The 14,578-nt window shown below is 40.5% G+C and overlaps 1 protein-coding gene across 27 annotated transcripts in view; it reads left to right on the forward strand.

Annotated features, from left to right (window-relative positions):
* Nucleotides 1-14,578, forward strand: part of LOC138195467 (neurexin-1a) — a 245,336-nt gene that overhangs the window by 146,298 nt on the left and 84,460 nt on the right. The gene's annotated exons all lie outside the window — the stretch shown is intronic.

A 14,578-nucleotide genomic window follows, 5' to 3' on the forward strand; every position in this document is an offset into this window, starting at 1 on the left:
TCTCGTGAAAATGCACTTTTTCACTTGGTATGTGGCTAAATTTAGAAACTCTGGCTGCCCTTTGGGGCTCTAACAAGCCATTCCTCCCATATCTTCTCTAACAACATGGGCTCTAAATTCCTGTAAATGATTTCCTAGTAAAATAAACATCACTCTCTATATATACATATTTATCAGCATACTGAGAAAACATCCATTGTTTTTTTTGTTTTTTTTATTGAACTTGAATGTCTGTCATTGATTTATGTGGACAGAAGAAGAAAATTACCATGGTCAGGATGTATGAAATTGAGTTGGAGTATGATGCATTGTTTGTTTAGGGCTAGCAGTAATGAGGTTCAGACAGTATCAACTCTGGGTAGCAGACATACCATTCATCATGGATCGATTCCCAGAGGTGATAGTCTTCTTTCCCAGAGATGGATATGGTACTCAATATGCCAGATAAGTAGGTTATCATATTCTCTTCTGTACTACGCTGTTCCTATTCATTGAAGGTGGATAGATGAGAGGATCTGATCAATAGGGAAGGTGTTTTACAGTTTAAAATATGAATCAGTGGGACTTTGTGGGCATTTCTATAAATATTCTACTTGTAACTTTTACTAAAGAAAGGCAGAGTTTAGTGATCAGCCCACTGTCTTTGAAATGCACACGATAACTCTGCCTATGCCATGAGAATATGTGTCATCCCATATGTTTAGTCGGGGGGAGTCAACCTCCAGATTTATGACGTTTACACATATGCGTAAATACCCCATGCTCACACCTGCTCTATCAACTGCTGCACAAACTGATTTTTTTGTATCTTAAAAACTTGGTGGTTTTGATCAAAGTCAGTGAAGCAATTTAAGTGATTATAATCAATTTGAATGCTCTCCAACTTCAGAGCTGATGGTTGAATGGATTAGAGACAGTGCTTGTCAGTACTGGCACATGCTGCAGAGAACAGACGAGTGGGGAAAAGAGGGAGGAAATAAAAGAAAAAGCATAGAGGGAATAAAGAACGGAAGAGATGAAGAAAGAAACAGAGAGATGAGGGAAAAAAGTTGATGGTCTCTGGTGTTGCCTTGCTGCCGGTGTGTTTTGGGCTTGTATAATATAATTACTCCCATGTCTCTGAGCTGATGTCATTCTGCGATAGCGCGAGGATGACAGTATCTTTGCTTCTGTGAGGCAGCGGAGATGATAGCTGCCCTGATAAGGATCTGAGTACATGTTCCTCTGCTCTAGAGGGAGCATAGGCAGTTATTGACCCACGAATGAGAGAGTAAAGATAGCAGCAGTTTCATTCTCCTCTTCTTCTGATGTATGAGAACACAAACACCTTCTTTCTATTTCTCTTTCTATTTGTGTGTGCTTTAGGTCTTTAACCTACTTGCATCTTGGGATACTTGCTCGCCCTCGTTCTCTGTCCTTCCCCTGGCTTCCTTCCTTCCTTCCTTCCTTCCTTCCTGCTCTGCTCATCCTTCCTTCTCGACCAACTCTGTCCAACCCACCCCCCAGCTCTCTCATTGGTCCACAGAGCCCATCCAAGCAGACGGAGTGGGTAGCCTTTTGTGCCTGCAGTGGTCTATGTGGTTTCGGTGGTGACCAGTCTATGGTTGGCATGAAGGGAAATGAGACCTGACTATGCGTGCGGTGGGCAGCGAGAGGTCGGCTGAGTAATGTGTCCGGTTTCGGATTAGAGACTTGGAAGATGGAGAGGGAGAGAGAGAAAAAGGGCCCCCCCTCCTTTGACTCGCAGGGATGTCTGCCCCCCTCACATGCATGGGTCCTGGATGAGTTTGAGTCAGGGGGCGCTTTACCCATAAGGAACTTAGTGATTCATCATCAACAGCATCTTCTTTCTTCACATCTCCCTATTTCTTGTTCATCCTCATTGTTTGTTTACACCTCTGGCTTTTTCTAAAGGTAATTTTACAAAATAAGAAAAAACTTCAAATGTTGTCTGGTCAACGTTCATTGCCACTGTTGTATCTGTGTGACATCTAACAAGTGTGATATAGAAAATTAATAATTTTGCACTGACGAAAACTGCCATACAGGAAACCGTAAAATGGTGCCGGGGGCAGTAGTGATTTCACTCACACACAGCTGGTAATGCTACAATTTGTAATGCCATGATGTCACTGTAACATGGACAGGTTTCACCAGATGCATTAAAACTTTAGTATTTTGAATTTATTTGGAACTTTTATGATTTTTATACAGGGATTTTGTGTGTTTTAAGGGAAAGTTGCAAAAAAAATGACCAACAGAAATTAGAGATTCCAAAAATATAGAAATTATACATTTATTATGTATGATAGTATGAGATGAATAAGACAAAGATGGTATAAAGGAATATATCATAAATATAGGATGCAGGTATGCAGTATAGATGTTTTTCTATTAATTGTTAAAATATTTGAGACACTGCTGATTTTTTGCATGCTAACACTCGCAGCATCAAAGACAGGAAGTGTGGAGGAGTGACGCAGATGTGGTGCAGGTCACGATGTTAAAGAAGCTAATAAAACAGCTTAAATAGTTCTCCCTAGTCCATCCTGATTTACTCTATACATGCTTCTCCATTTCCCAGAGGAGTGGCACAAGAAAGTGAAAAAAATAATAACAATTAAAGAGGAGATCAAGAATGCAAAAGCCTACGTTTTTTTTAATCTAATCTGAATTGAGTTCAGTCACCCCAGAGAAGCTTCATTCTCTGCCATTGTAATGAGGCAGCAGATATCTCTGCGCCAGTCAAGCATGTATATACACACACACACACACACACACACACGCTCATGGACATTCACACAGAAATGCACACAAGCTTGCTGTGCACACAAAGAGCAACACTCTACCAAATCATCTTTCATCTCTTTGATCACTTTGAATCATTGTCACAACCAAGTGTGAATGTGAAGCAATATTCAAAGCGATTTTCAAATATGGACATAGTAAAAGTTTAATTTATATGGCGTAACATATCGTTGGTTAAAACTTAAAATGGGCCATAAATTAAAGTATGCACTTTGAAAGGTATAAAAACATGATTGTCCAGACGTACAATAGTTTCAACTGAAAAGTGATAACTCCCCTACTAATGGACTAATTGGTTCTGGAAAAGGTCATATGAGAATTAACAGAAGATGGAGGGTGAAATCTTTCAACCTTTACGGCCTGATAATCCCAACCACAGGGGAGGCCACAGAGGATGGGTTTCTGTGGAAGCCAGCTTGAAGAAGACGAAAATGTATGATTGCCATTGATCATCCAATCGATAACGAGCCTCTACTTAAATTTCACGGCGCTGTTTTGGGAGGAAAAAAAAAGAAATCCATCCTCCTCTTTGTATGTGGGTGGTTTGATTGACAGCGTCATAATTATCCCTGGCTTACAAATCAACAACTTTAACATCATGTATGTTGGCTTAATGATAGCCTCAAATAAAACATCTAAGGTTTAAAAAAAATGAATGGCTGCCCTGTGTCACAATAGGGGACCTCTGTAAGAACCGAGCATGTCATAACTATTCTTTTTTTTTTTTTGCAATTTACAATTGCTCACCTGAAGCAGAGTGGCAATAGAAAGAAAGCTGCCCCCTAATCCACTCTAATAGGATTGTGTGGGATTTCACCTTCCTCATTGCTTCTTCCATCTCTTAAAGCCTCAGGCCTGCTGGCAAAGGCTGATAAAAACACGCCTGCCTAACACCTAAGTGCAAGCTAATATTAGCATATATTTTGCAACACAGTGTAGAAATACAATGCACACCCACGCACTTTTCTTTTTTTTCCTCTCTCTGTTTATATATTTATTTGTTGGTAGATACGTGGCATTGGTGTGAGATACAGGACGGCACAGCTCTCTTATGGTGCTCCTACATTGCCTGTTGATAAGGGGGAGGCAGAGCTGTATATAAACCGCAAAGGCATGTAGCTGTGCTGCACGACAAAACCTCCCGCTCACACACCTTGGCACATCGACACATTTGAGGTTCATTTCTCCTGATCTTTTTATCTTATCTCCTCCAGATTAATTGTACTGTATAGTATCATTTCCATAAGATATGCAGCTAATTAAATAATATCTCCCCACTTAGTGAGCCTACTTACAAAGTGAGGCTACTCAGCAATAGGCAAAGCAGATGTTTAATCCTCCAATTAAGGCCAAGGCGCGCTTGTTGTCTCCTGGGTACGGCTTATAAAAAGAGTAAACAGTAAAAGTGAAGCAGTGTCATACAGGGATGAAAATTTGACACATTATCATGTTGAATAGTCATGTATTTTTTAACGCACAATTAATATGTTGTTTTCTACTATTTGAAATCTCATGTTGCATTTTACTTGCTCGTTTGGTGATTTATGTGCATTGACAGTGCATATTTTGTACGCAAACAAATGTGTTAAACCGTGCCTGATAGTTCTTTAAGTGTTGTTTATGCGCCTGCTTTACCGGCTGCACATGTACATCGCCTCAAGCGAAACAGTGACTTGATAAATAAGAAGGACACTGGAGACTGTTTTACTTGATATTATCGCTTAAATGCAGATGAAGAAATACAGTTGTATTAAATCATTAAAAATAACTCCTGCAGCACAGGCATATTGTCATTATGCAGGTATAGCATAGACTGCTGTATCATTTGCTTTCATGAACTGCGCCAGCGTTGGATTATGCTCAGTAAAGCACACAGTAGCTGTGTCTGTTCTCAGAGCAGGTTCTTTGTGAGAGCAGCATTTGTGCTGATGCAAGTTGGCTGCATATGGTGATGGGCAGCCAGAGTTGTCTCTCGTCTCAGATCAGAGCTTTGGCCCGAGACTCTGTTTTCTGCCTCACTTCCACTGTGTAATTATCCCCCACACTTGTCTTTTTCAGTAATTAGAACTGCAGTCATACTCCACATCTGTTGGCTCCCCAATAGAGACGACAACGGCTTCTAGAGACCGTTTGGATGCCGTGATGTTTTGGTACATGCTAGCGCGTAGACATACACTACAACTAAATAATACACTGATGTCTGATGGCACGCAATCAGTCAAGTTAAGTGGGAATGAAAAAGACTAATGCTTGATTTTCTGTACGTCTAACTTTGATATGGCTGCTGGCTGGTGCACAAATTGAACATTGGATGCAGAAAAATCTAATCAACAAATTGCTGGCAAACAAAATGGCTGACCCGAGCTGAGAGAAAGGGAGCATTGTGTCTGAGGAGCAAATGAGGCAAGTGATGATGAGAGAGTAAATTAGAAGCTGTCGATACTGTGAGACACTTCTATCAGAGCCAAGGCTGTTGGCGGGGGAGGCAGATATGCAGCTGGTCAGGGTAACAAAGGACCCGTTTGGTGTATTGCTCCATTAAGACACTGGGTCTTGTCAGCTCTGCCTGGATGGGCCATTCTGCTCCACAAGGCAGGGGCTCATGTATCACTTAGGACTTAGGGGAAGTGAGCATGGCAGAGGAGGGGGCAGAGGGGTGTGAGTGACACTGGTCGACTGAGCATTCATGGCATAATGTTACCAGCCCAGGGGGTCGAACTTTACCTCAACCATGAATTGATGGTCCCCTGCCACGGAGAGCGAGGGTGGTTGGTATGGCTACCCTGGGGCCCCGTCATGATGAGGTGAAGGCTTATCTCTTCAGAGCCCATGTGAGGATGAAATATGGTGAAGTACTGCAGCAGTAGGATGCAGCGGCAGATGTCTTGATATACAGTTTCTATCACACTGTGTATAGTTTAGAGCTGCTTAAAGGAGAGGTTCAGTCTTTATACAACACCAACATCCTGCATATGTGTTGGAAGAGTTATTGGTCTCTGTAATCATTGCTCTCTTACAGTTCTTATGTAGCTGGGTTACACTGTATAAAATAGAAACAGATAACAGTTTTCATTCCGTGCAAAAATGATGAATAGGCAAGTTCATTTTTATATCAAATTTCATACACATTAGCAATTCAATGTGTGAAAAAGGAGAAGTTGCAAATAACATCTTAATAGTGTCTAAAATATATAAAAACTACAATAAAATAGAAACATAATGGAACTGTTCATTAGGTTCAACTAAAGCTAATATGAGGGTTTGAAGAGTCTGCGTTTGCCAAATCAAGTAGGTATCTTTCAAATTTAAAGTATTTTTGTAGACTTACTGTTTCATGTTTCCTCTGACATTTTATGTTTTTGTCTGAACTGAAACAAATAGAAACTTACCGGTCGTCACTAAGGTTTGTAGCTGATGCTACATCAAATGATCACATTAGGTTCTGTAACCTGATTGAATTGAAGCTCTATTAACCATGTCAATTTTGTTAGATGATTATTATTATGATTATACTGCTTTGTAATTCTAACACCCAGATTGTCTTCCACATATTGCTGGGTGACATGTTAAGAGATCTACAGAAAGACCATTGGGTTTCAATTGTGGTTAACAGCTTTACAATATGTGGCCCTGTCTGAATACTATGGGACACCTTATTTTTTTGTATTGTCGATCAAAAGTGTGAGCTAAAGTGGGATGAAGATGTGCAATGGCAAGACAGCTGAAATTTCGAACCAGGTCACACAATTCGATTGAAGTCTAATATTAGCTTATTAGCTTGCATCCGACATTTTAGTATTGTGTTGAGAAAGACAAGAACATTTGAACCTATCTACTGTAACAATTGATAGGTAATAACATTTGTTTCTGTATTACACCCTGCATTGTAGAAAAAACAACTGATCTCCAATCAATGCTTTCTGTCCGTTTCGCTCTCTCTCCTCCTCTATTTGTCCCTCCTTCCTCTTCGGTGTGGTCATTTTGTACTGTACTCGCCTCGAGGTCTGACTTAAGTGCTACTATGTTTTCTCTCTCTCTCCCTGCTCGTGTTTATTAGGTTCCGCTGCTCTTTTAATTTTGGAGCCTGTATCTTATACCCCTCTAATAAGGATGACCAATCATGGGGGCAAGCAGCAATGCCCTACTTTTAGTCCTCACTTAATTTAATTACATCAAATTAGCAAAGCAGGGAGAGAAGGGTGGGGAGAGTGAGAGGATTAATCCTTCGCAGCTTATGACGGCAGGTTGGACACTGTCAGCTGTCTTATGCAGAACTACTGCTTTGGGATTGCCTTCATTAGAAGGAGCTTAAGGCTCATAGGTCACTGGACATTGTTAAAACAACATTGTGGAAATGGGCTAATTATAATATTTGCCAAGTCTAGCCTGCACAAGGACTTTAAATTCCTCCTTTTTTCGTATGTAGCTCTGTTTTATTTTTAGCCACATCTGCATTAGATTCACTCATTATCAATCAAAACAACTTTAAGTGTGAAAATTCTGTTTAATTACATTTATAATTATCAATACAACTTTAAAACATTTCATTAAAACAAATTGTGCTGTTAGCATAGATGTATACAGTATTCAGTATACATTATATTCTATCTCAATCCTAAACTGTACATATAACTGAATCCACTATGGGCCAGTGGTGAAGATTAGTCTCTGGGCAATGAACCGTAAAAGTTTATATCGACTGTGCTGTATATATGCCAATATGCCCAGACTTATTAAGCCCACACAAAATAAGCAGGCAGTCTGGGTTGATTTAGCACCTCTGTCCACTCTGTTTTCTGCTGACTGCAAAGAGAATAGCTTAGCTCCAGCCTTCTGATAAAGACTGAATGGAGGATTTATCACTTAAAAAAGCAACAACAAAAAAAAGAGAGAGAGAGAGAAAGCAGCAAAGCAGAACGTGGCAGATTGTGCAGTCTGCAGTATTTTGTGTCATGAGTTAGTTTCATGACAGAACCGCAGCAGTTTATAGACTCCATGCTTGCGCAACATTTTTTTGGGGGGGCTGTAGCAGAACCAAAATAATGTCTGAAATGGATGAGATGCTCGCACAATACTCCAATCTTGTGTTTTCATCTGTTGTGGGAATCCTTGTCCCCTCATGTTTCATTTAAATGGGCGCATTAAAAGTTAGTTTCGTTGTCATTTCCGTCGTGTGTGTGTCGCGCGGGATTGCTCCGACCTGTGATGAAACTTTTTCCCCGTGCCTGCCGGTTCTGTTCTAACGGTCTATCCCATTATACGGCAGGCACTTGTTTGTGCTGAGAGAGGATTAAGACAAGTCAACAATCCAAAGTCTTTTTAGTCTCCCAAGGGGCTGCTCACATACCAGCAAAGACAGAGAATGGCTTTTTTCCAGGATCAGCGCTTGAGAGCGAGGTTTAAATTGTTGAAAGGACCTCGCCATACTGCAATGGAACAATGGACTGATATAGAAATAGAGATTGGGTTGGGGGGCGGGGGGCTGGCCACAGGGATGTAGCTGTATCCACTATACTTTGCTTTCCAGTTCTCATTGTCCAGCTGAATTTCCTTCATTTGAACCCACGAGACAGGAAGACCAGAGGCAGCGCTGTAACTGCCGACTCCAAAACTGGAAGAACGGTTGTTCTCATATTTTCTGACCGACTGTTGTTCACTGTACTTAATCGTCCCAACAAAACAAGACTGCAAGTCAAAGTTGACAGGCAATTAATCACCTAACATGTCAGAGCATTTGGTTACATCAAATACAGGTGTTACATCTGACAGGTCTGTTTTCCCACAGGCATGTTTTTATTTATTTTTTTCCATGCATCATTATAAATAATTAAAAGATTGAAAGAAAATGTTTGAAAATATTTATAATGACAATTTCTTTTAATTATTCTGTCTCATTTGTAACAATATAGTTAAGACAAAGGCCATACACAGAAAATATACGAGCTAACAAACTGCATTTACCATTTACAATGCCTCCTAACCCAATGTACCCCAACAGTCACCTTCACACTGTAATTGTTTTCTAAGAGCAAAACAGGCCCACTATAAAAACAAAAAATCAAAACAACAGAAGAAGTCACCTGTGGACAAACACAGGACTAAAAAGGATATTTTATTATTGCACAGAAAGGTTAAACCAAAGCTGCAGTATAATATGCCTGCATTACTAGAATATGAGGGAAATTAGCACAAGTTACGAGATTGAGACTAGACTGCCTTTGAGCGAACAAACTGTGCTCCCTTGACTTAAACATAATAATTTATGACACTTTAATTTAAATAATTACAATAATGTCCATCGTGAGTTGACCTATTTAACTGAATATATTTTCATAGGCAAAAAAAAACTATGGCAGAGGGTGTGAAAACTGACTTTTGATCAGGGCCAGATGTTCACGGTGCACATGTGGCACTCTTGGCAAAAAGGTAGACCACATAATAAGTCAATGTGGTTTTAACCTCAGGTCAAAGCAGTGTGCTCTCAGCCACAAAGCTCTGACTGATCTAATGTACAGTACAAAAGAGACGTACCACAAAAAAAGAAGAAGAAGAAAAAAAAAGAAGCTCTCTCAAGAAGAAACTCGGATCCTTGTGCAAAAGGTGCAAAATTGCCACAAGCGCATATATGGCACTGAATTTAATTAGCTGGGGAGGAGATAGCATATTAGGGTCCTGTGCTGCTCTGACACTAAGAGCTTCACTGCGAAATGAAAGAAATGTTTCAGTGACGTTAGGTGAAGAGCCAAACGCAACCAGCAGCCAGCAGGGACAGTGTGGCTGTGGGAAAGGTGCATCCACCAGCCTGTTCCTTATTCATAGTACAGCCACATATGGATTTGCTCGGAGTGAAAAAAAAATTAAGCTATTTTTTCCTGCTTGAGGGAATTACATCAAAGTCAAATTGGCCTACATATCCACAAAAGCACTTGGTAAGTCCATGAGTGGTATCCGTGCATGCACTCCCGATTTGATAAAGTAGCACAGAAATGTGACTGCAGTGCACCGCACGCCACCGTCAACGTGGACTCGCAAGGTGAGCGGGACAAGCAAAAATCCCTCATACCATGGTTCCTTTTCCCCCTGCTTCAGAGCAGTGAGGCTCACAGCGTGTCGCCAGAACACCAAACAGGCACATACAAGGAAAAACTTGACAGGAATGTCACCTCGCCAACACAAAGCCCCACCGTGCACCGACAGGAAAGTACAGTCTACTACTATCCTGGGAGACATCCTCTGGTTTACAAAAGAGATGTTGCACGTTTACATTAGCAGCCACAGTGAACAAATCAGACAGAAATACTGTGAAAGGAACAGGTACACTAACAGGAACAGTTACTGCTGGAGCTGAACAGACACAGAAATGATCAGCACAAATATTTAAAATCGACAAAAAAAACTATATAATGTGTAGGACGTGAATGTAACCTTCGCAATAAACTCATGGTTATCATTATTCCCATTAACTGCTAATTCATAATCACTTGCTTGTCTGTCTTAAAAGATGGGTTGCTGTTCTTGAAGTCAGACTGTCTGCTTTGGGGTGTATCTTAAAGCTTGACCCACCTCAGCATGATATTTGAATTTAAAAGTTTAAGGTCAGAGGCCCAGGTTGTAAATTCAAAAATACTTTGCAGGCTTGAGTTGCTTGCAGGGATTTCTGTTTTATAATCATCTATACATGGTTCGGAAACACCTTTGCTTTCACCGAATTACAAACAAAAATCTCAGATGACCAAATTAATACCATAAACCCCAGAAATCAAGATTATTGCAAAAGCTTTGCAAAAAGTTCATAAATGTAAATTGAAACAAATTAAAGCCACATATTTAAGAACTGTTTCAACAATGGAAAACTGTATTAACAGTAAATCTAATATCTTTTTGTACAACTTCCCAAATATAGTGACACTTTGTCCCTTTGATTGCAAAATGCCCAACCATCTGAGCTGTATGTTTCACGGATCCATGTTCATTTGAAATAGCAGGAAGTGACTGAAACAAATAGATTCTCATTTGTAAGAATCAGTCAAACATCCACACAGGTCAAATGCAAATGTAAAAAGTCCTTGACATCAGTGCTTTTATTTGCTGTGTCCTTCATAGCTCAGTCCTATTGAAATAACTACATGAGTATGACTAACAGGAAAAATATCATTGTAGCTCCGACATACATAATCCATTGACATTTAAATAATGAAATCATTTATTTTTTTCCCCCTCCTCTGTTATTGCTGGTTCATGTCACAAGAGGTCTGAATAATATTCAATACATTTTGTCTGCGGGGAGGACAATGAGACTGTGGGTCAGATAAGGATCCCTGCTTTATATACCGCAGACTGATAGATATCAGCGTATTGGCATCATTATTTTGGATCATGGGGTGTGATGTACCATTTAATTATGCACCCAGGCTGTGTGAGTGGTGCCCCTACTCGACTGTCTATGCAATTCACAGCTTTTGTAATCGCTGCCAAGTTCGAACATGCAGCTAAAAAGACATTTAATTAGCTGTGTGTGTGTGTTTAAACAGTTTTCGCTTATAACCCTGCTTTCTATTTACCACCTAGTCTCTTCATCTACTCGACCATTTAATTGTCCCAAAAGCTAAAAAATACAGTGAGAGAAAAGGTAGATAGGAAATGTTTTTTTTTTACCAAGTTGACTCCAGTTTTCCCTCAAGGCACTAAATCTTCAGGAGCATTGATCGTGGAAAGCTCCTTTACCAGATACCGATGCTAAAGATTTCTCTGAAAACTGAAGTGGTAATCCAATAGACATCAAGCCTCTTTTAATTGTACTCTTCCCAGGAGTGTGCAGAGACCAAAGATAAATCCAAATTATGTTATCCTTAATATAGTTTTGTACTCTAACACGGATGGGTGATGCACAACATGCAGCAATTTATGTAACCGTTCACATACTTATTCCTTCTACAGTCACAAACAAGTGATGGTGCTTCACATATCCGACTGATGGCACTCACATTTGCTCATTTTCATTACAAATATACAATACAATATAAGGTAAATGTATGCATGTTTTTTTTTTACAGTATAAGATGTAAACATTAACACAAAACGATTGGGAAAAGAGGTTATCTTACTTTGAGATTCCACTCATGAGATTGAGAAAAATGATCAAAAATGTATTTCAAAAAGCTAAGCTATACGCCTCATCTCAGGTTCTCTATTTTTGCACACCAGTCATTACGGGAATCCACAGCAGCAAATAAAGAGGACCCGCCAAGTGCTAGGTTCTGTCAGAAAGCAGATCTATAATGTCATCTCTCCTTTTCATATTTCCATCACAACTATGTAATTATGATTGGATTCCTCCCCAGTTTCTCGGCAGAGGTGGTAATATGAGGCGTGCTATGATGGAGGTTAGAGGAAAGACAAGTCTGCGAGCCTGACCTTAGCTGAGCAGTATAGTCCAACACACTGTGTGAATCCTCCCCCTCCCACAGCTGCTACACCGAGGCACAGAGCCAGCACGCTTTCCTTCGCTCACACCTGTCTGTCTCTTCACATGACACTGCATCCTATACTAAGCATATACTGCTTGTAAGGCCGGTCGGCTATATGGTGTTTCTTCATGGCAGCAGAAATAGATTGAGATGTTGTGAAGTCAATGCCAAGAGGGCTCTAACACGCGGGCCATGTTTGCTATTCTGCAGTCTTACTATCCCACACACCTCTTTGGCCAAATGCAGGAGAACTCCGGGGATGGTGCTACATTTTTAATGAAAGCAGAGTGTTTGATCTGCCAATGTTTATCTTCTTTGATGTTAACTGACACAGCAGAGTGCAGCCAGCTCTCAATGTAGTCCAACATGAGGACAGATTAATTCATTATCCTATAACCGGGGAGGCTTGTGGTTGAGGAGTTCATCCTGGAGGCCCCATCCGGGATATGTAACTGCATCAAATAAGACCTTCCAACACATTGCCTCCTGGTTCCTGCTCTGTGATCTCTCTGGGGACGTGCATATGAATATATGAGATGCATCTCAAATGCATATGGGAATATGTGAAGCAAGAAAATCTTAATTACATTCTGTTGTATTATGTAGAGCTACACCTCTAAGCACTTTGTGTCTCTAACTCCCCCCCATTGTACCTGTGCCTTGTCCTTTCATTTGTTTTGTTTTTTATCAGCCACCGGGTGGATGGGGAATTTACTGAAACTCTTGTCAAATTAAAGAGACAACAAACACGCAAGAATTTCCAGGACACTACTGTATCTAATGACTACAGCAGATCCATATCAGGGCCAGCGTCCCAGGAGGGAACACAAATAACAAATATGGAGCCGGTGCATAATTACTCCGCGGCACTGGAGTTACACAAGCACGTGGCTGCTGATTTCATGCCACTGCATAGCTGTGTAGGTGTGAATTAGCCATGTTTCGCCCCGTATCTTAATCCTCAGCAGTCCCTCAAGGAGTTTTTTTCCACTAGTCTTACATGCTCGTATGGATTTGACACTGCTTTACCACATATTCGACAAACTATTTATTCTGCACTCTCTCGGTTTGTTTTGAAACCAGTATGTGTTTCGTTTTATTGACCTTTGCTGCCTTGACATGAGTGTCTCGCTGTTTATCCGTGGAGCCTAAGAGTTTTAGAAGCTCAAGATCTGCACACCAGACCACTGAAATGAGTAATCTTTATATTATAGTTGTTGGTTTTTTGGGGAGGGAGAGGTCACCAACAGTAAATAAGCTGTCAGCGGGATAAAGTAGGTGTCAAATCGCATGAATAGACTGAGGGGGAAATAGACGCTTTAGGGCCCAGTGACTTCCAACACTGACATGGTTTAAAAGCACTTAGTTATGATAAAGCCGGAGCATGGAGCAAGCGTTTTAGGTGGCTTGGGGGGTAAAACTTAGAGACAGTGACAACAGTCCAGCGCGAGCTACATAAATTGGAGATTGCTCTCTGACGGGGGACCAACATCAGATACGCATTAGTGGAACAAGAAGAGTTTTCAGCGGTAGCCGCCAGACTTCATGAAAAAGAAATGATGCCTGCCTTGCAAATCTATCACGCATAATGTCTTTTCCTTTGTAGAAGTCATCAAGCTTCATAACGCTTTATCCATTAGGGGAACAAAAATGCTTACAGTTTTATATCATTACGTTTTTACAAATTCAAGTTACGCTTTATGAAAACAATAAATCCCGCCATAGATCTGTAAGTCCCAACCTCATTTGTTAATCACATTATTGTTAATTAATGATGCAATTCTTTTTAGCTAATGGTTGACAGTGTGTGTTGACTCAAATGAGGGGATGGAATTGGAAAAGGAACTTGAGAGTCGTGTCGAGTGACAAGCTTTAGTCATTGAAGAGAACCTGGAGGGGAAGAAAGCAACAGAATTATATAAATAAATGCAAAATATATCGATAGTTTTATATCCTCGTGAACTGGTTTACAAGAAAGTATTGGAATTACAGTCAGAATGATTTATAATCTATTGTTCAGGCTAAGGCTGTTTAACTCCCCGCACCGATGAATATTAACGCACTCTGTCTCTCTCGCACTCCCTCTGCTTCTCCCTCGCTCACTCTCACACATGTAAATGGCGAACACACGAGCAGAGCTCCCTGTCTAATTTTTCATGAAGATAGCTGTTTTTATGCTAATCTGACAGCTGCATTCATTTTCAGGCTTTCTCGCAGGCATTTAGTGCCCAATCACATACTCATTCGTTCACAATTGTGCACACGCACGCACACTTTCTTTAACACTTTTCTGTGGCGAAAAT

Source organism: Embiotoca jacksoni, unplaced genomic scaffold (assembly GCF_022577435.1).
Source record: "Embiotoca jacksoni isolate LCO1_2020_lvr unplaced genomic scaffold, fEmbJac1.0.p SCAF_12, whole genome shotgun sequence".
Taxonomy (NCBI): Eukaryota; Metazoa; Chordata; class Actinopteri; family Embiotocidae; genus Embiotoca; species Embiotoca jacksoni.